We start from the raw sequence: 25508 nt of genomic DNA, 5'->3' as shown, positions 1-25508 counted from the left end.
TGCCTTGGGCTGTCACATCTCCTAAATCTCCTTTAGTCTGGAATAGTTCTTAGTTTTTCTTTGTCTCTCATGACCTTGACATTTTTGAAAAACACTGCCCAGCTATCATCTAGAATGTTCTTCATTTTGGTTTATGTGATGTTTCTTTGTGACTAAAATCCAGGATATGCACTTTTGGCATGAATATCACAGAAGTGAGGTTGTATCCTTCCCAGAGCATCCTATCAGGGGCCACATGGTCTATTTGTTCTATTACTGGTCATGTTAACTTTGACCTCTCATTTAAGGTGGGAACTGCCAGGTCTCTCCACTGTAAAGTTCCTATGTTTACTTTTGTAATTAAAAAGTATTTTGTAGGGGGATGCTTTATAGATATTCTGTTTCTCATCATGTTTTGCCTACTGATTTTAGGATTCGTTAATGATTCTGGGGGAGGGTGGGTAAAACCTACCCAATGGGTACAATGAATATTATTTGGGTGATTGGCATAATTATAGCTGTGACTCAAGCATTACAGAAGCGATATATGTAACCAAAACATTTGTACCCCCTTAATACACTGAAATAATAAAAAAGAAAGTAGATGAATTAAACTTTTCATCACATCCTTTATAGTATGAAAGTCGTATTCAAAAATTAAAAAAATCAAATATCAATATAATTGAAATGTTTGGGAATAAGTTTATTTACTTAGTGATTTACTTATTGGTTACAAAAAAAAAAAAAAAAAAACCCACTAGGAAAACCATGCATAGTCATCTATTTGCCAGAGAAGTTTGCCAGAGAAGAAAAGGAATATTTTGTTTATCCGAATCATCTATTCATTTGAAGTTTACTATACAAAATTAAACTTTCCTTAAAAAAATCTCTTCTAGGTACTTCACGTAAGTGGCATCATACCATATTTGTCTTTCTGTGACTGCTTGTTTCACTCAACAGAATGGTTTCAAGGATCATCCATGTTATTGCAGGTATCAGAATGTCATTCATTTTTAAGGCCAAATAAAACGCCATTGTGTGTATTATATATATATATGTGTGTGTGTGTGTGTATATGTGGGTGTGTGTATATATATCTATATACAAAATAAATGAGTCTGCCTGAAACAATTAATACTGTAGAGTGTGATTTGCTTATAAATATAAAGACAAATACAATTATAAAGTAAAAGTAAAAGAACTTTCTAGGCATGTTGTCAGGATTGTATCACTTCTTATATCTGGAACACTGTTTGCTTGGTTCTTTTTGTAGTTTTGCTCTCATTGAGTACAGCATAGTCCGTTGTTAAGTACATAAAATGTTAAACATCAGTGTTTACTTTCAGGAGGAACCATATTTCAACTGCTGCCTGATCATTCTATCTGATTCATTCTTGCCTTTCAGAGCAAACAGTCCCGTCGGCGCTCAGCACTACCGTCTAAATTTGATCTGAACCCAAGCTCCGTCTCCTGCTATTTAGACTGGAGATATGTGGCATTACTTTGTGTGCCCCAGTGATTCTAATTTCTACTCAGGACCAGCCTTTTCTTGGTGAATGACTCAGCATTTTACAATCTGACATTTTAAGAGAAGCACTTTGCTATTAAACTGAAGCCATATATTAAAGTTAAACCCCGAAGCAAGCACGGGTCCAACAAAGGTTAGACAAAGATAAGACAATTTGTCACACCTACCAGCCTGCGGTGCACAGCAGGAATGAAATGAGACTCCTACACCGAGCAGGCTGGGGCCCTTGACTTCACGTTCCAATGTGGAGCAATCTCCTCTCTCGGCTGTGTTGATAGACTCTGCGGATGCCCAGGGAGTCTGTGCTCCAGGTGTGAGACCTGCGTTGGGACAGAGTATTTAAAGTGGGCTTAACAGTTGAACTTCTGAATTGGGAAAGTTGTAAATTTCAAGTGAGTTGTTATTGATTTTTGTTTTGTACCGAAGAGGAACTGATGAAATAGAAAAGAAAGCTTTCCTATATGGGCATCTGGAGAGCAGGCTGTCCAGCGGGCGGTGGTTCTTCCTTCATCGTTTATTTCAGGGGCACAGAAGTGCTGATGCCTTCCCTGCCTGCGGAAGTGCTGGCCGGGAGGGGTGTCTGAATAAAACCGCGTGGCTATTTCAGAATCTACCTTTTCCGTCTGTGTTCTACCTACACAACAGTAGTGACCCAGGGCACTTTGCTATGTCTAGCTCTTCCTGAGTATGAGAGGGGAGGAAGAAGTAACTAGAAGGAGAAAGGGGAAGGTGAGGAGAGGGCCCTGTTGCAGACTAGGAGGACAGCGGAAGGGAAATGTAGCTATTTCTGTCTCTGTCCCTTTCCAACATCCTACTGTTACTTAATCCTGTTACTTTGGGGCCTCTAAACCCTCCAGTGAGGCCTTAGCAGCCCTGGAGACTCAGCCCCAGCTCTTCCAGCCCACTGCAGACATTTTGGCCTTTGTCAAGCAGTCTTAAAGCCAGCACTGCCTTAGCCCCAGTCTCTCTTCCACAGGGTTGCCACGGCACCATGCTCTGACCTAGAATCTGCATATTTCATTCATTCATTCATTCATCCACCTATCAATCATTTGTTGATGCTTATTATAAGCCAGGCTAGGGGCTGTGCTAAGTGTTGGATATATAAAAACAACCAGGCACAGTTCTCACCCTCAGGGAACTCCTGGTCTAGTAGGGAGATGAGTTTTTAAGTAGATAATCATAATGCAATAATAATATAGCATTTACTAAGCACCTTGTGTCTTTCCAAATACATACTCTGCTCATTTAACCCTCACAACCACCGCACGAAGTAGGTGCTGCTCTATCCCCTCAATTGCAGATGCAGCACAGAGAGGTTAAACAATTTACCTAAGGTCATACAGCTAATAAATGGCAGAGCCAGGATCTGGGCCCAGACAAGCTGGCTCCAGAGGTTGGGCTGTGACAATATGGTTTGCTGCTTCTCAGGGAGTCAAGTATGGTGGTGAGTACCCGAGTGTCACAGGCACACGTGGCAGGGTCTGGAGGAGGTGGTGGCATGGCTGGGGGAGGTTTGGGTCTGGTGATACGGAGGAGGTGATGTGGAGGAGGTAGCTTGGTGGTGGTTTGGGCAGTCTGAGATTCCTTCTCTCCCTCCGTTTTTTCCCCGCCTGCCTTCAATGTTTCCTGAACATGTGCTATGTGCTGGGCATGCCACTAGGGGCTGGGGACACCAGGATGGGCTTAGTTTGGCCTAGGAGACCATTGTGCACACCCAGCTTGCAAGAGCAGTGTAGTCAGTGATCTGCTAGCAGTGTGGACACGAGGCAACTGCAGGGGCGATATGGAAGACTTCCTGGAGGAGGTGAGGAGCCCATCCTGTGGGCAAGAAGGGGAAAGGTGTACTTGGTATGGCTGCTCCGTGACACTTAAGCACAAGTATCTAATCAAATCAAACGGAGCTCCGAGTTCCTGTCAGCCAAGCTTGGTGAGAAGTCTAAAAACCAGTCATTATTTGGGGCAACACTCCTCCACCAAGGTCCTCCAGGAAACCCACACTGATGTGGGTCTCTGTCTATGGTTTCCACTCCGCAGGGATCTGAGGCTGTTCTCTCAAGCTGGTCTTCCACCATCTGTCTAGCCCTGTGTTGCCTCCTGAACCAGTCTTGCCCCACGGCTTGCTGTCCAGGCCAGCCTGGTTTCCTAGGCCTGTCTGTTGTCCCAATCCCGGGACTGTTAGGAACCAGGCCACACAGTAGGAGGCAAGCAGCAGGCAAGACAGTGAAGCCACTCCCTGTCGCTGGCATCACCGCATAAGCCCCGCCTCCTGTCGGATCAGCAGCATTAGATTCTCATAGGAAAACAAACCCTACTGTAAACTGCGCATACAAGTGATCTAGGTTGTGTGGTCCTCATGAGAATCTAATGCCTGATGAGCTGAGGCGGTGATGCTAGTGCTAGGCGCGAGGGCACACAAGAAAGGGCAACTAAGAACAGCTTAACCTCTTGTATAATCTCCTCCAGGGTGGGCCTGGGACTGGCGCTGCCCTGGTACCTTCTAGGATAATGTACCGTGTGGAACGATACAGTCTGTAGGTACATGGTAGGGTGCTTGTCCCGCTTTATCTTGACTCTTAATCCAAGGAAAGCAAAGAGCAGGGAGGGGAGTTGATACCTTATGTCCCACGGGATAGATGGGCGGCAAAAACTAGTTGGAACAGTGACAAAATTAACTTTGTGTCCTTGTCCTTGGGAAGCCGAAAAGAATGGACCTTAGAAGACTCTTCTGCCCAGGCTCTTTCGCAGAAGTGAGGGAGAGATTAGACCAAAGGTTTCTGATTTCCCCAAATCCCAGCCAGATCCAGTTTCAAGGACTCGGAGCTTCCTCTCTGAGCCAGCGATGCCCAACTCCCCCTAGTCCTCGAGTGACTGCAAAGGCGCAGGGACTGCAAGCGACTCCAGAGCTGGGGAATGAGATGAGAGGAGAAAGTGCCCAGCCGTGACATTAAGTGGGATTTATTTTCATCATCTCAGGTTCCCTATTGTATGACATACTCTTTCACCACCTGCAAATACAGCCATATTTTAGGATACAACTGCGAGGGTTTCAGTGCTCTCTGAGAAATAATGGCTCTGTGCTGTCACTGCATAGATGTGCCCTTTCCAAATATACAAAACAGGAAGGTGACCCGCTGATTCAGTGGAAGGCAATAAACCACGCATACAATTAGAATGACATACATTTAATCACAATTGTCTAATGGTATTTGAGGTTTCTTATTTAATCAGTAATGAGACTACCCAGCAATTAATGTTCCTGGAATCGTGGCCGCCCTTACCAGCACAGTGTTGATTTTAAACTAATCTTTCTATTTTATATCCTCTTTCTACTTCTGGAGTTAATAAAGGTGCTCTAATGAGTTATATTAAAACATCAATTTCTTCTTTTGTTGCACCCACAAGTTTATCATGGTTTTTAATCAACATACTGAGTTAATCTGTAGGAAGGGGTTTTCAGACATCGGGTTTTGCCTGGATGGAGAAGCCCAGGTGGGAGATGGCTTGGCTCCTCTGGCCCCCTGTGGAGAGGTTTGAGGACAGGGACAGCTTCATGGGTGACCTGTGAGGTCGCACAGGGCCCTGTGCTCAGATGCTCTGCTGTTGCTGTTTTGAAAGTCTTAATGCCTTTTGACCAAGGGGCCCTATGTTTTCACTTGCACTGGGCCCTGCAAATTGTGTAGCTGATCCTGTTTGAGGAGCTGTCAGAATGGGCGTGGGTGATGGCCACAGGGCAGTGCATGGGAGGCTGTCCCCAGGCCACTCTTTAAATTAATGCCATGGGACTCTAGGCTGCAGAGGGCAATGAATGGATTGTGGGAGAGGCTGGTAGGGGAAGGTGAGAGGGATTCTGTCCCTGGGTTTCCCAGGTGGCTTTTTCTGTCCCCAAAACTCCAGAACTTCCTTCTTCTTGCAGTCCTAAAGCTTAGGGTGTAGCAATACCAAATAAAAGTAGATGTCTTTAAAAGGGACATTCATAGAAATTCATTTTTGGGAGGAGAAAATTTTTTTTCCTCTGACATGTATTTTTAAAAGGTTATAATAACGGCTAACATTTATTGAGTACCTACCGTGACCTAGGTACTGTTCTAAGCACTTTATATATGTTATCTCATGCTCACAACAATCCTATGATATAGCTACTGTGCTTAATTCCAACTTAATTGAGGAAACTGAGGCAAGAGAGGTTATGTATACTGCCCAAGGCCATATAGCCAATAAATGACAGAGCCAGGCTTACATCCAAATTATGTTCTGTCATGGTAGAAACAGGTGGGCTTTGGTGAGAGGCAGATCTAGGTTTGTTGTTGCTTCTGCCACTGGGAAGCTCTGTAACCTGGGGCAAGTCATTTAACCTCTCTGTGCCCCAGTTTCCTCATTTGTAAAGTGGAGATAATAGAACCTACCAGGTAGGGCTAATTTGAAAGTTAAACAAAATAATGCCTAACACAGCAACCAGCTAATGTAAGATCATTTCTCTATCCCCTTACAAATGCATTCCCAAACTCTCCTCCTGCAGAAAGCCGGTCTCATCTGCTCTCAACTCATACTCCCCACTCATTTGCTCTGTTTCCTTCAGAATTGTATTCATACCATTATATCGATATATGCTTGCTTATGTTAATTTATTTATCAATTCTTTGTTGAACACATGAAATATTATTAATTTAGCAGTTATTGTGTTGCAACCATGAGCAAGGCATTGTGCTAGGCATTATACTATGTTTAAGGCACAATTATGGTTGCAAGGTGTACTAGCCAACTGAAGGATGCAATTCCTGCCTCAAGGGACTCAGAATCTACTTGGGAGGTGCGATCCATAACGAACATGTGAGATATGAAAATAACTACAAAGCCTTCTGTGATTGTGTCAAAGTGAGTGTACAGAGGAGGATAAGAGTGTGTGAATTCATTCATTCCTTTATTTAAATATTTGTTTAAATGTTTGTATTAGGTACTGTGCCAGGTGCTGGGAATACAATGATGAATAAAATTAATAGGATCTCTGTCCTCAAGGAATTTATATTCTAACAAAGATGAATATAAACAGATACACACATCACCAGTTACAATCATAATAAATGATAGGAAAGAGAAGAGGGGGGTGATTCGTGCCCAGAGGAGGGGGTAGATTGCTATAGACTGGGGTAATTAGAGAGTAGTTTGCGGGTGAGGTCAGAGTGAAGAATGATCAGTGTGACTAGTTGGAGAGGAAGGATGGGGTCCAAAGGTCAGGGCATAGAAACAAACAATCAATGTTCAGTTCAGAGCAGTAATAGTTTACATTTGAATTGTACTTTAAAATTTCACAGTGCTTTCACATACATGCAGCATTAGTCAGGATAGACAAAGTTATGCTGCAGTAACAAACAACTCCAGCAGACTAAAGTTTATATCTTGTTCATTTACTTATTCAGTGTGGCTTGGTGGTGGGGGGGGGGCGGGGTCTGCTCATGATAGTCACTCAGGAACAAGGTCCATTTCAGCCTGTGCTTTCGGGATCACCACTTTGGGGGAGGGAATGGTACAGCAGCTCTATCTAGTTACCTGTGGCTGCATAACGCAGTACCCACCCTAAAACAACACGCACTAATTCTATCACCATTTCTGTGGGTCAGGAATCCAGAGGTGTTCTAGCTGAGTGCTCTGGCTCTGGGTCTCTCATAAGACTGTGATCAAAGCATCTACTGGGGCACAGTCATCTCAAGACTCGACTGGGCCAGGATCTACTTCCAAGCTCACTCACACGGTTGTTGGCAGGATTCATTGGACAGAGGGCTGGAGGGCACCCTTAGTTTCTCGCCAGGTGACCTTCTCTATTAAGGCAAGCACATGAAATAGCCAGAGAGAAAGAGAGAATGCCAGCAAGGTGGAAGCTACAGTCTTTCATTCCCTAATCTTGGAAGTGACATCCCACCCACTTTGCCATATTTTATGCACTTTCTAGTGAAGTCTCTGGGCCCCACCCACACTCAAGGGGAGGGGACCACACCAGTGCACACCTGCCAGGAGGTGTTTTAGAAGGGGCCACCACAGGCTCTGTATACTTCCCTCCTCCATCCATGCCCATTAAGGGTGTGATACCTGTAACTGCAGCAGGGGGCAGGGATGTACAATCCTACCATGTGCATGGGAGCAGAAGTGGGGTATTGGTGAACAGCTCTGGTGACTATTATAAATGAACCCACAGCATAGAGACTCACTTGCTAGTGAGAGGGTCTGTGGAGGGTATGAATCAGGGAAAGGTTAGAGAGGTTAGAACCCAAGTTGGGGCTTATGAGTTTAACCGACTTGAAGGAACAAGGCAGTCAATGAGTATTTTTGATCAGGAGAGTAATTTTAGCAGTTACTCCTAAAATAATTATTATTAACTGGCTTTTAAAATGGAAAAGTAGAAATCATGTACAAGGTAAAAATTCAGAGTACGCAGGGATATGGAATAAAAAGCAAGTTTCTTGTCCATCCTCAGCTCTTAACTCCCCTTTCTCAGAGTCAAACATTTTTCCTTTTCTTGTATATCTTGGAAATATTTAGGGATATATAGACTACATATGTATACACTCCCCCTCTCCTTTTAAATCAATTACACGTGTCTTATATACACATTGTTCTGTATCTTACTTTTTCACCTTACCATATATCTTGGAGATAATTTCATAGCACCTATAGGTCTATCGCACTGAAGGTTTTAGCAAGATTTAAACTGGTGGCTGTATAGAATAGAGCAAAGAGAATGGAGGAAGCTAGACCAACTGAGAGTCTCTTTCAATAATTCTGATTATTCTCATTCATTCTATCATCAGACATTCACATCCTTGCTGCGCTTTGTGATATCAAGTCACATAAGAAATGATCCTTACTTTCAAAGAGCTCAAGGGAGCTAAGACAAGTAAACAAATAAATCATCATACGGTGTGCTTAAATGTTGTAACTGGAATGAAGTGACAAGTGTCTAGACTGGGATGTCTCCATGAGATAAAAAGCACGAAGTGGCTGGAATAGTCTTTCTTCTGAAAAAATGTCAACAGGTACAGTTTGATAAAGGCTTGCTCCAGGTCCTCCTGAAAGGCTGAATTGATATATCTTTCATTTATCTTATACCCCTGCATCGTCTCCACGCTTCCTCATGGACACACTGACACAGTGGCTGAAGCCGACTAGCATTGCCCAACAGGCTGAGGAAAAGACCAGGGAAAGCCTCACGATGGAACCAATGGTCTTTGTCATTTTTCAACCATTGCCGATAGCATCTCCAACTCCTGCCTGGCTGTAGTACAAACAGTGAGCAAATTCTTGATCATGCAGGAAGATGAGCCTCTGATTCATTTTTGATGTTCAATGTTATGAGGCAAGCTCCCCGGCCATCTGTTCAAAGGAGGAAAGTGGTACATATTTTGATTATTTTATTTTTATCTTAATCAAGTGGCAACTTTCCATCTTGATGCATCTTAACCTGAGCAGTTGTGGCTGGGAGGCAACGGGCTTGAACAGACTGATGGGGGACGGGGAAAGATATGCCACCTGGTGCAATGCTGGCGTTGGATGCAGGAGTAAGGCCTCCTCTGCACAGCCCTTTCACCTGGCTAATTAGTGAAGAAAGTGCAAGCCCTCCAGTGGGTGCCGAAATGCTTAGAGCACCAGCCTCCTGGGGCTCATTACACAAACGAGAGCGGAAGACAGAGATGGTCAGGATCTGCTGGTTGCAGCCAGGTGCTGAGGGGAACCTGGGCTGGAGGCAAGAGGGACCTGCAAACTGCAGAGTGGCAGCTTCCTGACATGGTAGAGGGAAGTAGCTGCAAAGCTTCCTCATTAGAAACGGCCAGTGTCTTAGCCCATTTACTGACATTAAGAGATTTAAGTTTTTCCAGCCATTGGCATTTGATGGAAACATGTGATTGCATTCCAGGAACTGGCTCTAGGACCTCATGGAATGAGTGAGATGGAGTAGAGAGTCATCATCTAGCCATTTGTCTTAGTTTGGGTTTCCCTGAAAGCCAATCCTGAAACAAGGATTTGGGAGCAGTGAGTTTATTTTTGAGGTGATCCAAGGAAAAGGAGTAAGGGAACAAAAGGAGTCAAGCAGGGAAGAAGGAAAAGTGAGCATGGAGCTGGCTACTCTGGTGGGCAGCTGGGCTCAGTCCAGATGAGGATCTGTCAGAAATGTTACTCTGGAGGGGAGGCCGGTGCCTCCCCATTCACTGACTTCTGACCCCATTTGTTGAGGGCTGCCCTCGGGGGCATTTACCTTCTGATTGTCCTGTGCTGCCAGCTCCTAGAATTTAGGATAAAAATCCCTGGGGCAGACAGGTAGACAAATAAGAGCTTGAGGTGGTCTCTGGACTACGTCGACCACGCATGGGAACCAGTGCTCACAGCTGCAGCTGAAGTCCCAGGTGGGCTGAGGGGAAGTGGTGTGAGCACGGGAAGCATCCCAGCCTCTCCTGGAGCAAGGGAGTGGGAAGAAGAAGGGGGACTTAGTCATCAAGAGTGATCAGTGTGTGAGTTTTCTCAGTCCCCAAACTCAGATGGGTAAGAAATCTCCAATTCTGTACTTGACCATAAACAAACCTAACTCTGACTCCATGTTCCCATTGTATTGTGCTAGTGCGAAATTTAATCTCATTTGGGGCTCTCCTCTCTGTGTGCCAACTTCCTTCCTAGCTCCATGGTTGGTTCTAGGTTTCTGTAAACAAGATTCCAGGCAGATATCTATGGAGAACAGATTGGAATGCTTACCTTGTGCATGATTTTTTGTTTGTTTGTTTGTTTGGTGATAACTCTTCTGTTTAACAAGTCAGGTTGAACAAACTGAGTGTTTTCTTTTTCTTTTTTGCAAGTTGTTTTATTTTGCACACTTTGGAGGTTTCCCATGAATCACTGTGCATAGAGAATGCCCCTTTGTAAGAATATGTAGTAACTTTCGTGACTAGTTACTGTCTTACTGTCCTTCCACCAGTGGCTTGGTCCCCCGTGATCTAAGAGCTCATCCCTGCGGCCATCTCCAAGTGACACAGTAGCTGCTGTGTTGCCATCAGACATTGGTGCATCCATCTTCCCGTTGCTTGCCACAAAACCAGTTTCTGCTGATTGGGAGGAATCTTGGCTTTCACTCTTTTTATTATATCCATAGGTTCAAACTCGAGAATGATGGTCTTTCTTGTTAGGGCTTTCATGAAAATCTGCATCTTGGTGGTGGGTCCACTGGAAATAGTGGATCTGAAGAGAAGATTCAGTTCTGATGAAGCTGACTCAAATTTATCTTAAGCTGCGTGAAGGCTGGATTATTGGAAGAAAAAGGAGTCTAGTGTCACAACTGGGGTTCTTACCTAAAGACTCAGGGGAACGCTGGTCACTGTAATTGGGCCACTCTGACTTAGTCACCTGGACTGTGACAGGAATCGATTGAAGCTGTTCTGAACAATTCATTGCTCCCTGATTTGCAGCTGGCCCAGGGATCTCAGGGGTGGGCTGGGGAAAAAGGGAGCAGGGACCTCCAGGGATGAGACTTTCCTGCAAAAATAGAGGAAGAAGCCCATGAACCATCTCTGGAACCCTCCATGGAAACCTTATCCCCAGCCGTATGTGGCATGAGAATGGCTGCTGAGCTATTTCAGGACTCTGAAAAAATTCATACACACCCACCCTACCCCCCGATGAAGACCTTAGACTCTTCTAAGGCAGAAGACTTTAGAAAGTTTTCTATCTCCATTAGACACGTTTAAGCTTGACTATGAGTGACAGAAAATCCAACACCACAGGGACCTAAACGAAATAGAAATTTTTGTCTTACGTGAAGATAGGCTGTCCTGAACTGGCATGTTAGTGTTATAATACAATCATCAGGCCCCCAGGCTCCTTGTCTCTTGTTTCCTTCCGTCTTCAACACGAAACATCCACCTTGTGGTCCGAAAGGGCTACTCAAGTTCCAGCCATTACGTTCATATTCCAGCCGCAGGAAAAAGGAAAGAGAAGGAGTCAGAATCTCTCCCCTTAAGGGCTCTATTCAGAAATCACACTCTCCACTTGCACTTACCATATCCTCTTACTTTTCTTCTGATTTAGTTAACTGCCTTCACCTCGTAGCCATAAAGGTTGGGAAACGTGGTCTTTATTTCACACAGCCATTAGCCCAGCCACAGATCAGAGAATATAGGTAAGTACAAGGGGAGCCCATGGCAGTTTCTGCCACACCCTGCGAAGGTAACCCCAAAATTTCCAGCACAGAAGACTTGTAAAAAGAAAATATCCAGATATAAGTGTGAACTGAAAGAACTTGAGCCCTCGACGTTTGCCTTCTGTTTGGTGCATTTATCTTACTTATTTGACCTTACCCCAGCCGAGGGCACACCGTTCATTGGGACCCAGGAAGTGCAACGCCTCCTTTCTCTCTTTGTCCCTAGCATCCGTGAGATCTCCTGGCATTTTTCAAAGATCCCTATTAAATACTCAGGTGTAAATAGAAGAAAATAAACAAAGAAAATACCAGATGCTCAGAAACTTACAACTTATATACTTGGATCTTAAGGTGACTGCTTTCCATCCCCAAAAGGCAGGCATAAATATGCAAAAATCACAGCAAGCTTTGTTCCCTTCAGCTGCTCTCAAGTCTCTGCGTAGAGGGGAATAGCTTTCCTTTTTTCTGGTACGAGGCACGAGATCATTTTCAAATTCTGCCGTCTCACTGTGCTCAACCATGCAGATCTGCCTTTCTGTTCAGGGGCTGGCTTTGTCAGCCATCAGTTCTGGTGATTAACAGGTAAATTCTTCCTCTCCATGCAGGGGACGATCTTCTCCCTTCAGGACCACAGGGCTACTGGATTTTTGCCACGCACTAAATAGTATATGTCTTGGAGATCTTTTCATATCATCCCCTGTGGATCTAATATATCTTTTTTGACAGTTGCATAGATATTCCATTGCACATGTAACTCCAGTTTATTTAACCAAACTCCTATTGCTGAATGGCTTAAGAATGAACGTTCCTATAGTAGAATTACTTTTTTATTGATTGTTTTTTGAACAAGGGAACAGCCTGAGTTTGGAGGGAGACGTAATGGAAAGAGGAGATGTTGGGCTTATGGGCTGGAAAGACCAACTTCTTCCACTTCATAATATTTTGAAGGGTGGCCTCATCTACGAAGCTTGAACAAAAATGGTTCAATAAATTATGGATGAGGAATAAACTCTTCTAAATCTTTTGGAAGCTGAGACCAAATCCATGGGTGTCCTTGAGATGAGTAGAAAAGAATATAGTCATGAACTTGAAAACCAGGTTCAGGGAAACAACAGGTAGGCTGGTCCATTAACTTTTAAAGTTCACACCTCAAATCAAAGCCTTGGCCTCTAACACTCAAGCTGGTTGATGCAAAATTCAGAGGTTGGTAACAGCAAAAATTAACACTTCAGAAATAAAAAATGTCAGGAGCAAATGGCCATTCAATTTCACCCCAAACTTCCCCATCCCAATGTGATTGTTCATAAGTGGCACTGGCCTCAACTATTTGTAAAGCAAGCAACCTTCCATGTTTCTGGGAATCCCTGCTTCCAAATATGTTTAACAATCTTTTTCTCCCAACTGGTGGCTGTTTCCTGTTCTCTGAGAATTCATCTTTCCTTCTATTCTTTTATTATCAAAATTTGCTCTCCAAAAGATGAAAAAACATTTACATTACAATTTAAATTGCTATCTGTTTAGAGTGATAATCAGGTAGGAAGGAAAACTGGCATATATAAACCGTATGTATATGTATACACATACAGATATGTATATATATTTTAATGTTTATTTTTATCATAGAAATTGCAAATATACATGAAAGTAGAGAGAAAAGTAAGCTGAACTCACCCATACGGCTTCAACATTTATCAACAATCTGTCATTTTTGCTTCCATCCTCCATACTTTTTTTTGCTGAATTATTTTAAATGACTTCCCACAAATATGGGAAGATATATTTAATGGGATTAAAACCTCACAGGAGGCTCAGTAGGGCAGTGGCAGGCAAGGGGTGCAAAGTCATGACACTGCAAGAACAAGTTTCGGATTGTGGAGTGACACCTGCCAAGAACTCAGAGGAGGAGGCACCTGCTTTCAGCCATAGGAATTAAACTCTTACTCTAGCATTTTAGGCATTTACAGCCGGCGGGAAAGAATGTTTTGGAGGGAAGAGGAGTTTTCATGCTCCGATCACCCCCAGTAGGCAGTTGCCCATTCCTCCGCCATCCACTTTGTAACCCTTTTCCAACTCCTTGATGTGGTTTGAACAGAATGGTGTGTCAGTGTCAGCGGAACATGAGCCTTGCTGCCAGCGAGTCTCTGTGGAAGGGAACAAAGCCAGGCAAGGCTTCAGGTGACAGCTGCGTGAGGGAGGGAGCAGCAGAACTTGCCATTTGGAGGGACTGTGGGCTTTGGGCCTCCTGCAGAAGGATCAGCAGCTGTCAGCGGTATCCAAACTCCACGCTGGTCTCAAGATGAAGACGTCATGGAGACAGAAGGAAATGCCAGTCATGCCCTTTGATTTGCTAGTTTTTCCCAGTAGCAGCAGGAGTTGTGCCCCCAACATTCTTTTCTTGCAAACCCTGTATGGCCCAAGGACAGCATTTTTTTCCTTTTTTTGGCAGGTGCTAGAAGCCAAGACCAAGCTCTCTGTGTGGGCAGTGCATGATGTGGAGGGGCAGGGGTGAAGGGGAAGGGCCGAGGGCATGCAGGGCTGGGTGTATCCAGTGGTGTCATTGGAAGCTGCAGCCATGCACTTCTGTATGGGATAGCCTCTGTGTTCTAGAAGTGTCTGCAGGATTAGTTGGCTGTTTGAGGAAAAGGTGTTCTTGGGGTGGATTTCCAGCGCCGGTTAGATGGCAGGACATGATGGTTCAGATTCACTGTTGAACCTGACACGATGGCAGGAGCTCAGAGGGCCTGTGGGGGGTTCATAGGCTGCACATATAGGTTCACTGCACCCGGGGCGCAGATGGATTCTGCTGCCACTCATGTGCCACTCATAAAGAGGTCTGGGTGGGCACATGGGTCTCACTCAAGTCTGGCCAGCTATTTTTAGTGCTGGGGAACTCATGAAGACTATTAACTCTGGCTTGAGCTAAACAGAATCCACAAGCCCTCTACATCAGCATTGTCTAAAGTATATTCTGCTAAAGACCAATTCAGTGGAATTAGGGTGGGCAGGGGATGTTTGTGTGGGACAGGGCTCCACCCATTCTGTGAGTGAGGAATAGGTAGAATGGTTCCATGATGAATTAAATTGGGAAACTGTGGGTTGAACAGACCTGTTTGCTGCAGGACTTTTCAGGACCTTTATTACACTAACATGCATAGTGACTTTCTAAGAGAGGGTTATAATATTCTGTGTTCCTATTACTTGTTCAGCGATAGAGAAAGTGTTTTCCCAAACACACTTTGGGAAATAGAGTCTTACTTGAATGAAGATCCATCCTGATGATTTTCAAAGTCACCAATATTAAAAGGCTTAAATTCTAAACAGCTCTCAAGTAAAACAAAAATACTTTAATATTTATATTGTTATAAGCTCCTTCTCAAAGGGTGTTGAAATTTTAATTGATTTTATAGTTCCTTTCTATTTTATCAAAAACAAAGAAAAAAAACAATTTGTATCAGTGTAACTCCACTTGGGAGCCTAGATACATCTTTACTCTTTTGACAACCCTAAAAGATAGACATCCCAGTTGACAGATGGAGACACTAAAGCTCAGAGAGGTTTGGTCATTGGCTCAAGGTCTCATGGCTGGTAACAAAGATGCAGGCTTGGGTTTGCCTAGCTCTAAAGCCTGTGTTCTTTCTCTCAGCAGGTGGAGGAAGGGCAGGTGTACCTTGTTTGGAGTCTGTCTTGCCCACAAGAATATAAATACTTCCCCTGAGGGCAGGGGTTTGTTTTGTTCACTCCTGTATCTGCAGTGCCTAGCACATAGTAGGTGCTCTGAAAATATTTACTGAAGGCAAGAATCATTGTCTTCTAATCTATGCAATAAATATGTATTAAATGTCTCCTCTAGGTCCTCAGGAGGGTGGGTCTGAGAAAGTACAATTCAAATCACAAACTTGGTGAAGCCCAAATAATACAGCTGGGTTGTTTTGAGGGACAGAGAAAAAGGAGTTAGTTCTGTGGGAGTGCTTGAGTGTTGCCTCTGAATCCTGACTTCTTTTAAATCTAAAAGGAAGGAAAGAATATTAACCACATAACCCTAGGGCAATAATTAAAATAGTCAGCAAGGGATGAAATGAAAAGTAAGTTTCCCTCTGCACTTTCATTGCTAGTCTTGTTCTTCACTTGCCTTTTTGGGGGGGTGGTGGTGGTTTTGTCCATAACTCAAATAATAAGCTTACATTTCTATTTCTTGACTCACCAATATGAAGCAGTAGCTATTGACTCCCCACTATGATAGATGAGGCATGGATCTTCCCCAACTTTTTCCTGCCAAATTTTGTTGTATTTTTATTCTTCTATTTATTTCCTCTATGATTTAAAACAATGTGCCCAAATTATCGTTCCTTGATTCATTAACTTAGTATCTCCTGTTTCTCTACCGTACAACACCAGGAAGTGAGCTCCACACGGCCCCAGTCCTCTTCCTACCAACATTGGTCAGTGCTAAGTTTATTCTGACATTGTCAAAGTTTAGAACATTTACATTTTACACTGTAACCATAATTAGTCCTTTCATGCTTTGTTTATATATAAGTTGATGCTGGAAATTGAAAATCAATACATGGCTCTAAGAATATTGTGATTTTGTAAATATTCACTGTGGGATCAGAAGAGTGTTTGGCTGTATGAAGGAGATGCAATCTTATGCCACTCAATCTTTGCTGCTCAAAGGAGGTTGTTCCAAGCATCAAAGTCAAACAGACTCTGGCTGCATGCTATCAATTCTTAATATCATAACTCATTTTCATTTATTTCATATCTGGAACATGTCTCTTATCCTGGAATTTCTAATTGCATGTATCTATTTTCTTGTTGACATACCTTCTTCATCATGTTACTAAGAATGTCCAGCTTTTTTTTTTTTTTTTTTTTAAGAGACAGGGTCTTGCTCTGTTACTCAGGCAAGTGGTATGATCATATCTCAGGAGCCTTGACCTCCTGTGGTCTTCCTGCCTTATCCTCCCCAGTAGCTGGGACTACAGGCATGTGCCCCCATGCCCAGCTATCCAATTTCTTAATCGTTCTATTTGAGAAATGGCCAATTTGCAATAGACTTCTTTCTAACTGTGTCATCTTGCACTTTTTTGGTGCACCCCTGGTTCCACTGTTTGCTGGATCCCATGTCTTTCTTTCTTAGGTTTGAGAGACTGAATGTATAAATGGACTACGGCCAGACCATATAAAAAACAGAACTCTGAGTCACAAGCTGCAGCAACCAGCTCAGAAACCAACCAATTATCTGTAGTAACCAGCCCAGGGAGCCAACTTACTATCTGTAAGTCAGACTTGTAGTAAGTCAGGCCACTATCTCCAGCAACCAGCCCAGGAAGCCAAATAATAACCTCTGAAACAATATGCCATAAACATCCAGGACTTGATTGATATCTGACAGTGTCCCTAATTTTTGTCTCTTCATCCAATTTGGGACCAACCAGAGAGAGCCAAATATTCACCTCAAACCAATCCCATAGAGTAGCCCACTTCTAGTTTATCCACCTGTGGCTTCCCTGTGCCAATAGCCTCCAATCCGGGCACACCTGAAGCCTTCCCCTGTTTCCACTATAAAGCTTTCCCATTTCTCTGCTTGTTTTTGAGTCTCTGGCAAAATGCCACAGAGGGTGGCTAACTCCCTTGGTATAGCAATGTCTAAGCTCTGAATCGATAGCCTTTGCTTGTTCTCATTCAGTTGGTGTTTGTATATTTCCACAGATTCCTTTTTATCTGTTTGCTTTTTTGGAGTATATCCTTAGGTAATTTTTTTTTTTCAAGTAAAATTTCTCAGTCTTGTCAGTTCTGAAAATATCTTCATTTTGTCCTCTCTCTTGGCTGGCTTCTGGGTTCAAAATAACTTTACTCAAAATTTTATAGGATGCTACTGTCTTTTAACATCCAGAGTTGTTGCTGAGGGGATTATCAATCTTTTGTAGGTAAGCTGTTTCTTCTAATGGTTTTAGAAACTTCTCTTTACCCTGTTCTGAAATTGCATAACGATATATCTAGGTCTTGATTTTTTGAGAATCATCCTGCTGAGTACTTGGTGGGTCTTTCTACATAAAGACTTCAGAAGTATTTATTTGATTCTTTTCTCTCTTCCTTTTTCTTGGTTCTCTCTCTTGCTAGACTTCTATGAGATGGATATTGGCTCTAATTAATCTTCCATGTCTCTCATTTCTTCCTTCATGTAATCTCTCTCTTTGTTTTTTTACTTTCCATGTTGGAGTATTTTCTTGTATTTCTTCTTCAAGAGTTATATCTTCAGAGCACCTTATTCTTTATGGATGCAGTTTCTTCTCAAATCTCTTTGGGGTTACTAAATTGAATTCTTCTAGAGTTCAGTGTATTTCCTCTGTTAGTTCTGTTTCTTCAGGGCTTGTTTATTCCTTTGTCTGTTAGGGTCTGCAGATCCTAGATTGTCTGTGCGTATTCATGAGTGGAGGACTAAGTTGATTAGCATAGATGCCTTGTATGTAGGTTTCCTTGGGTATTACCTTTTCCCTGAAGGAGGGGGCTGAGTGCCCGTGGGTGGGCCATGTGTACCTGAAGGCTTCATTTTGGGGTGTGTGGGTAAGAAGCAGGAGGCAAAATTGGGATGGTCCTACTTTGGGATGCCAATCCCACTGTGAAGGTCATACCCATTTCCAGGAAGAACTACCCATTTCTTCAGATTTTTCAGCTTCAGGTTGGGTGGAAAAATGCCAGGAAGTCTGATGCTTGGTGTCTTCTCACCTCAGTCAGTGACCACCGTGGCAGCTCCTCCCACTCTAGGTCTCCAGCTGCCAATTTTGAGGTGGGGAGTGGTAAGGGAGGGGTCTCTTCCTTGATGTGTCTGGTCTCACTGCAGTCCTCTGTCACTGTTTGCCATCAGTATGATTTAAGTCACCCTGTGACTTTTTTCTCCTTCCCCACCCTTCCTTCTGTTCTCAGCACTTTTATGAATTAATTCCCTTTTGTACTTTTAAATTGTCATTTTGGTGGATTTGGGGCATGGCCTCCTTTCTCTACCCAACTTTGAATGGTCAAATGATTTTTTTAGTTAGACTCAGAGTGGAAGTAGTTAGAACAAATATTCTATGATCAAAGGCAGATCAATTCATCTTATATTCTTCACTGCTACCCCAAAGCACCCTCCACGCCACAAAGAGACAGAGAACATGGGATCAAGAGGCAATGACGGCCGGGCACGGTGGCTCACGCCTGTAATCCTAGCACTCTGGGAGGCCGAGGCGGGTGGATCGTTTGAGCTCAGGAGTTCGAGACCAGCCTGAGCAAGAGCGAGACCCCACCTCTACTAAAAATAGAAAGAAATTATATGGACAGCTAAAAATATATATAGGAAAAATTAGCCGGGCATGGTGGCGCATGCCTGTAGTCCCAGCTACTCGGGAGGCTGAGACAGGAGGATCGCTTGAGCTCAGGAGTCTGAGGTTGCTGTGAGCTAGGCTAATGCCACGGCACTCACTCTAGCCTGGGCAACAGAGTGAGACTCTGTCTCAAAAAAAAAAAAAAAAAAAAAAAAAAAAAAGAATTTGGGTCTCCTGACTCCAAATTTAAAAAAAAAAAAAAAAAAGAGGCAATGACAAGCAGGGCTGGGAGTCCTTTTGCTCCACTGACTGTGTCCACATGATTTGTGTAAGTGGCAGACCCCGAGGGAGCACACCATGGCCCTGGGAGATTTGCTGGGCTCTGCCACGTTCTTGCTGCTCTGCGCATGGTCAGACAATATTGTGCAGAACTAGTGAAATTGGTTTGAAAGGGCACCTAGAGCTTGTTTCACTCTCTCCTAGATTCTTCCCCCAGGAGAAGCCAGAGTGGTGGTAACATAGCTCTTGAATAACAAGATATATGTGTTTCCCAGACAACTTAAAAATATACTTATAAACAACTTTGCAGAGAAGGGGGAAAAGAACTCTGCAAAAAAGCTGGCTCAACCATTTTGTGAAGTGATTAGAAAAAGAAGACCCTGATGTTATTTCTTGTATATTGTGCACAGATTACGAGGAAAGAGTAAAAGTTATTTCCTGGTGTCTAGTCTAGAGAATGACTGGGATATTCATCAGATTCTACCATGACAGAAGCTAAGGGACAGTGACGCTAGGATGTCAGACAGCGTCTTCAGCTTGTTCTGGCAGGAGCCACCAATCCCCACACTGTGACAGAGCGTTGGTTCTGTGTGGATACCACACCTTCTCTTATAATGAGCATAAGTACATGCCAGGGTCACACAGCCAGCAAGAGGCAGAGCTGGGATTCGAACCTAGGACTTCCTGATCTCAGAATTTGTGTTCTTTCTTTCAGTGTACTGCCTTGCATCATTTGTCTAAAGAATTTAGCATCCAAAGGGCAAGAGTGACAGGCAGCTCAGCTATGAACATTGGTTGGAATAAATTGTGGAGTGCCACTGAGGTTCAGGGGAGGGAGTGATCGGAGGGGCTAAACTGAGGTGCAGGGAAGGCAGGGACTGAGCGTGTCCTGTCCACATTCCATCCCAGTCTCAGAGAGGCACAGGCTTAGCCTAGTGCCAATGCTCAGCCAGTATGTGCTGTTGAGTGAACGAGTTGGAGCAGCCAGAAGAAATTGTGTGGAGAAGGTGGGATTTGAGCTGAGTTTTGAATGAGCATAGATCAGGGGGGTGGGGTGGGCAGAAAGGGCATTCCAGGGAGCAGGATAGAGCATGTTGTGCAGGTTGGGGCGAAGAATGGGGTTGCAAACCTGTGGTCAACTTGAAGCAGCAGCAAAAACCAGATGACAGCAAGCCCTAAATATCAGTAATAGAGCCTGGAGAGAAAAGGATGAAGACATCCATTAGTGAGAAAGTTGTGCTGTCTTTAAATATGCAGCCATGATGAAGATACTTTGATTTCTGGGATTCCTGAAAATTAATAAAATTAGCTAATCTAATGAATTAATAATAATAGCTATTTTACTGTGTCCTCATCACGGGCCACAGATTTTGCTAAGTGCTTTGCATATATCACCTGAGTTAATCCTTACCTCAGTATGAGAGGGAGATGTCATAATCTCTGTTTCTAGAAAGGAGGAAACAGAGGCTCCAAGCAACTCAGAGAGGTTAGGAAACTTGCCCCAAGTCACACAGCTAGCAAGGACAGAGCAAGAAGTTGAAGCCAGTTGTGTCTGCCTCTGAACTTCTCCTAATGGCCAGGTTTTACTGCCTCCCAGAACAGGTACATTTGGCTCGTACTGCAAAAATGAGAGTTCTAGGGTGAACCAGGGGCATGTCTCACTGCTGTGTCATTCGAGAGGCAGAATCCAGCAGGTTTCTAGGAAGTGTGGGCTTGTCTTGCCGAGGGCCAGGTTGGCACAGTTTGAATGCCGCTGTGCATTACAGCAGGACACAGAGCCAATGCCCTCAAGGTCAATTCTAGCCACATTTCTCTGTGATTCTATTGCTGAAAAGCTTGGAAACAACCTCAAAGGAGTAAATAAGTGAGGGAACAAAGTATTTGCTCTCCCTTATTAAGCTTTGGCTGAGAATCTCTCTTCCATACTCCTCACATGCAAAATGCAGTTTGTGGGAGCAGATTAATATTTCAAACTGGTTCGTGCAATTAGACCAGAACACCTGGTTTTGCAATAACTCTCATTTTCTGTGTGTGCTGAGCGGTTCTTGAAATTCCCATGCTTTGGTGGATTACCCTAATGGCTGGTCACCAGCTGTTATGTTGGCATGTTGCACGACAATTCATTGCAGCTCCCCACTGGCATTTGGCAGAGGCCCCAGAAGAATCAGGTAGCAGGTTAATGCTGACACCTTCTCTTCGTCCTGTCACACGGGGCCCAGGGTCCTCTTCAGTGATAAGTGGCTCAGACTTAGGGGACGAGTGTCGGGAGCTGTGGACCGTGGAGGTTAGCAAGAAGAACCCTTCGTGCCTCAGCATCTGGGCTGATTAATCAAAGCTGAAGGTGTGGGCAGGGGGCAAGTTGAGCGAGGGAGGTTGAGAGATGCATCATCCGTGAAGCCATACACTGCTCGGTGAAGCCCCGGGGCACACATCATCATTTGTAGGTTTTATACCGACGTTATTGACTGAGAGAAAGAGCAAGTTTTGGAATCTTGTTTAACAACAATATACTCCTCCAAAACAAAAACAAAAATCTAGGATATAGACAGAAAGATATAGCAGACATTTATCATTTTCCCTCTGCTTTGTACTTGTTGTGTGTAATATTGCTGGGATGCATGGCACTGTCTCTGTGTTCCAAAGCCAATGTGGGGAGATTCTCCCTGTCCTGGTCTCCTGACTTCACGACACAGGCATATGACTTGGGCTGGGTCAATCAGACACTTGGCCCAGGACCTTGAATCTAACACCCAGGCTTCAACGATGAGAGTAAAAAGGTGAAAGGATAATGGGAATTCGTCTGTGAGAGCCACTGCAGCGTCCCACAGTGGACGTGTCCTGACAAATGGCTTTACTAATGTATGGCTGTAGTGTTTGCTCCAGAAGCTTGGTTCATGGGCACTTTCTAAGACTGGAGATCAGTTTTAGAAGACAACTGTTGAGTCTAAGAGAGCCTTAGAGTCATTCCATGGGTGTTGTCAGTCACCATTGCTTGCAATTGTCAAATAAAAAGCAAATCTAGACTTAGAAGAGATTTTATTTGAAGGATTCTTGCAAGGGGTGGAGTAGGAAAGGATTATTGCAGTAGGAAGAATGCTCTGATCATAATACAGTAGTCTCCCTTCTCAGTGGGGGATATGTTCCATGTTCCCCAGTGGGTGCCTGAAACCGCAAATATACCAAACCCTATATACGCTTTTCCTATACACACATATCTTATGATAAAGTTTAATTTAGCTTTTCCTATATATACATCTGTGATAAAGTTTAATTTATAAATTAGGCACAGTAAAGATTAACAAATAATAAAATAGAATAATTGTAACAACGTGCTGTAATCAAAGTTAAGTGAATGTGGTCTCTCTCTCAAAACATCTTACTGTGTTGTGCTCACCTATTTTCAGACCATGGTTGACCCTGTGTCACTGAAACTCCAGAAGGCAAAACCACAGATAAGGGGGGACTAATGCACCTGCAAGTGTCACAAAGGTTAGGCAAAAAGGAGTTTTCTTTTACAGGGAAGAGTAAACTAGGCTAGAAAGAGCTGGTGTGAGGAAGTGGGATGAGAGGATCAGAAGAGTAGCTCAGAGAATGTTCCATCCTGAGGGCAGTCTGTGCTCAGGCCGAGGGTGGGCCACAGTTTGGGGACCTGGGGGAAGGAGGGGAACTTAATTAACATTTTATTAACAAGCATTTTGTTCTCATTGTTCCTATTGAACTGTTAGGGACAAAAGAGTTCAGCTGATCATTTATGAGGCAAAGAATGGGACTTCAGAGGGTTTGGGTCTGGCCTTGGCATAGACAAACAAGGGGGCGTCTGTGAGTCTTCAGTGAGTCACGTGGGAAGGGTGGCCCTTGGTAGTACACCATTCCTGAGAACACAAAAGAGTCAGGGGACTTTTTAACCTTTGATGTTTTCCAGGAGCACAGGGCTCAGGTAAAATTCAACACTGTTGCGACAGTCCTGGCTGATAAGAAGGAAGCATGTTTAGGAAGCCTCTACTGCTGCTGGGTACCCTTCTGTACTTGATCTCAACGACCAGCCATGGAAGCAGGCTATTATTATAGCCACCCTTGTACAGATAGGGGCAGTGTGGAGCAGAGGCCAAGAAGCTGCTGAGGCACTATCCCAGTAGGGGCTGATCTAAGACCCGAACCCTGGTTTCCCAGATTCCAGGTCTCTCCACGTGCCTCTTGTTACCACACTGCCTCTGCCCCTGGGCTCAGTCAGTGACTTACCTGGTTTATTTTTAAGACACTGGCACAATTATTTCATATTGTAAATCATCCATATGTATTTGTGGAATTTTTCATGATGATTATGTTACATCAATATCCAACAGAATATGAAAATGACGATCAATTACAGTTTCGATTTTCTAGACTGAAATTTCACTCTATAATTTCTATGCAGTCATCAGCACCCACCCTGGTTAACAGGCTGGTCTTCTAAGGCAAAAGGACTGCATTAGCTCAGCCATCAAGCCCTGCCCACCCCCAGCATTGCAATCAATGCTGCTGCAAGCCTTCTCTACTGTGATGGCAATTCTTCCTAAGGAATGAAAGACAGATGTAAATCTTACACCTTTCTCTTTGTGTATGTTCAGATTCTCTATGAAAATGAAAACAATAGAGATGAAGTATTTTGTATAGCATCAGGATGGAATCCAAAACTGAGGCTTTATTTTGGTCTTGAGAAATGCTCAGTGTCACTAGTCATCAGGGAAAAACAAATTAAAACCACAATGAGATATTACCTTACTCCAGTCAGAATGGCCTTTATTAAAAACTCCAAAAACAAGAAATGCTGGCATGGATGCAGAGAGAAAGGAACGCTTATACATTGTTGGTGGGATTGCAAATTAATACAACCTCTATGGAAAACAGTATGGAGACTCCTAAAAGAGAACTAAAAGTAGACCTACCACTCAATCCAGCAATCCCACTATTGGGTATTTACCCAAAGGAAAAGAAGTCATTTTATCAAAAAGACACCTTCAGCTGGGCGTGGTGGCTTACATCTATAATCCTAGCACACTGGGAGGCTGAGGCGGGAGGATGGCTTGAGGTCAGGAGTTCGAGACCAGTCTGAGCAAGAGTGAGACCCCATCTCTACTAAAAATAAAAAGAAATTAGGCGAAAAAATTAGCCTGGTGTGATGGCGCATGCCTGTAGTCCCAGCTACTCAGGAGGCTGAGGCAGGAGGATCACTTAAGCCCAGGAGTTTGAGGTTGCTGTGAACTAAGCTGATGCCATGGCATTCTAGCCCAGGCAACAGAGCAAGAAGCTGTCAAAAAAAAAAAAGAAACCCACAAACACCTGCACCTGAATGTTTATTGTAGCACAATTCACAATTGCAAAGATGTGGAATCAACCCATGTGCCCATCAATTCATGACTGGATTAACAAAATGTGGTATATGTTTACCATGGAGTACTACTCAGCCATAAAAAGGATAAATTAATGCCTTTTGCAGCAATTTGGGTGGAACTAGAGACCATTATCCTAAGTAAAGTATCTAAAGAATGGAAAAACAAACATTGTATGTATTCAGTACTAAACTGGAACTAACCAATGAGCACACATGTTCTTAGAGGGAAGATAAACTCAACAGAAATCAACCAGGAGGGAGAAGGGAGGAGGGTATGGGCAAAAACCTACCTAATGGGTACAATGAATAATATCTGGGTGACAGGAACTCTTATGACCATGACTCAAGCATTATAAAACTGGTTCATGTAACCAAAATTATTTGTACCCTGTGATACTTTGAAATAAAAAAATGGTTAAAATGGTTTTTAAAATGTCTATTTTTTCTGATATGAGAGTGGCTACACTAGCTCACTTTTGGTTTCCATTTGTGTGGAATATTTTTTCCATCCCATTACCTTGAATCTGTGTGAGTCTTCATGGTTTAGATGTGTTTCTTGGTGACAGCAAAAAATTGTTTTTTTTTTCATCTATTCAGACAGTGCTATATCTTTTAAGTGAGGCATTCAGGCAGTTAACGTTGAGTATTAGTATTGATACATGGGATGCTGTTCTGTTCAACATGCTGGATGAAACTTTATTGTTTTGTTTTCCATCTTGTGCTATTGTTTTATAAGTGCTGGTGAGCTATAACTTTTGGGTGGTCTTATATTGGTTGGTATCTATTGTGCGGTTGCATGTATAATGTACTTTTGAGCATTTCCTGTAGGGCAGATCTAGTAGTGACAATTTCCCTCAGTGTCTTCTTGTCTCA

This window comes from Eulemur rufifrons, chromosome 6 (genome assembly GCF_041146395.1).
Source record: "Eulemur rufifrons isolate Redbay chromosome 6, OSU_ERuf_1, whole genome shotgun sequence".
In the NCBI taxonomy this organism is placed as follows: domain Eukaryota; kingdom Metazoa; phylum Chordata; class Mammalia; order Primates; family Lemuridae; genus Eulemur; species Eulemur rufifrons.
The sequence above is the reverse complement of the archived record's forward strand: the minus strand, read 5'-3'. Positions refer to the sequence as shown.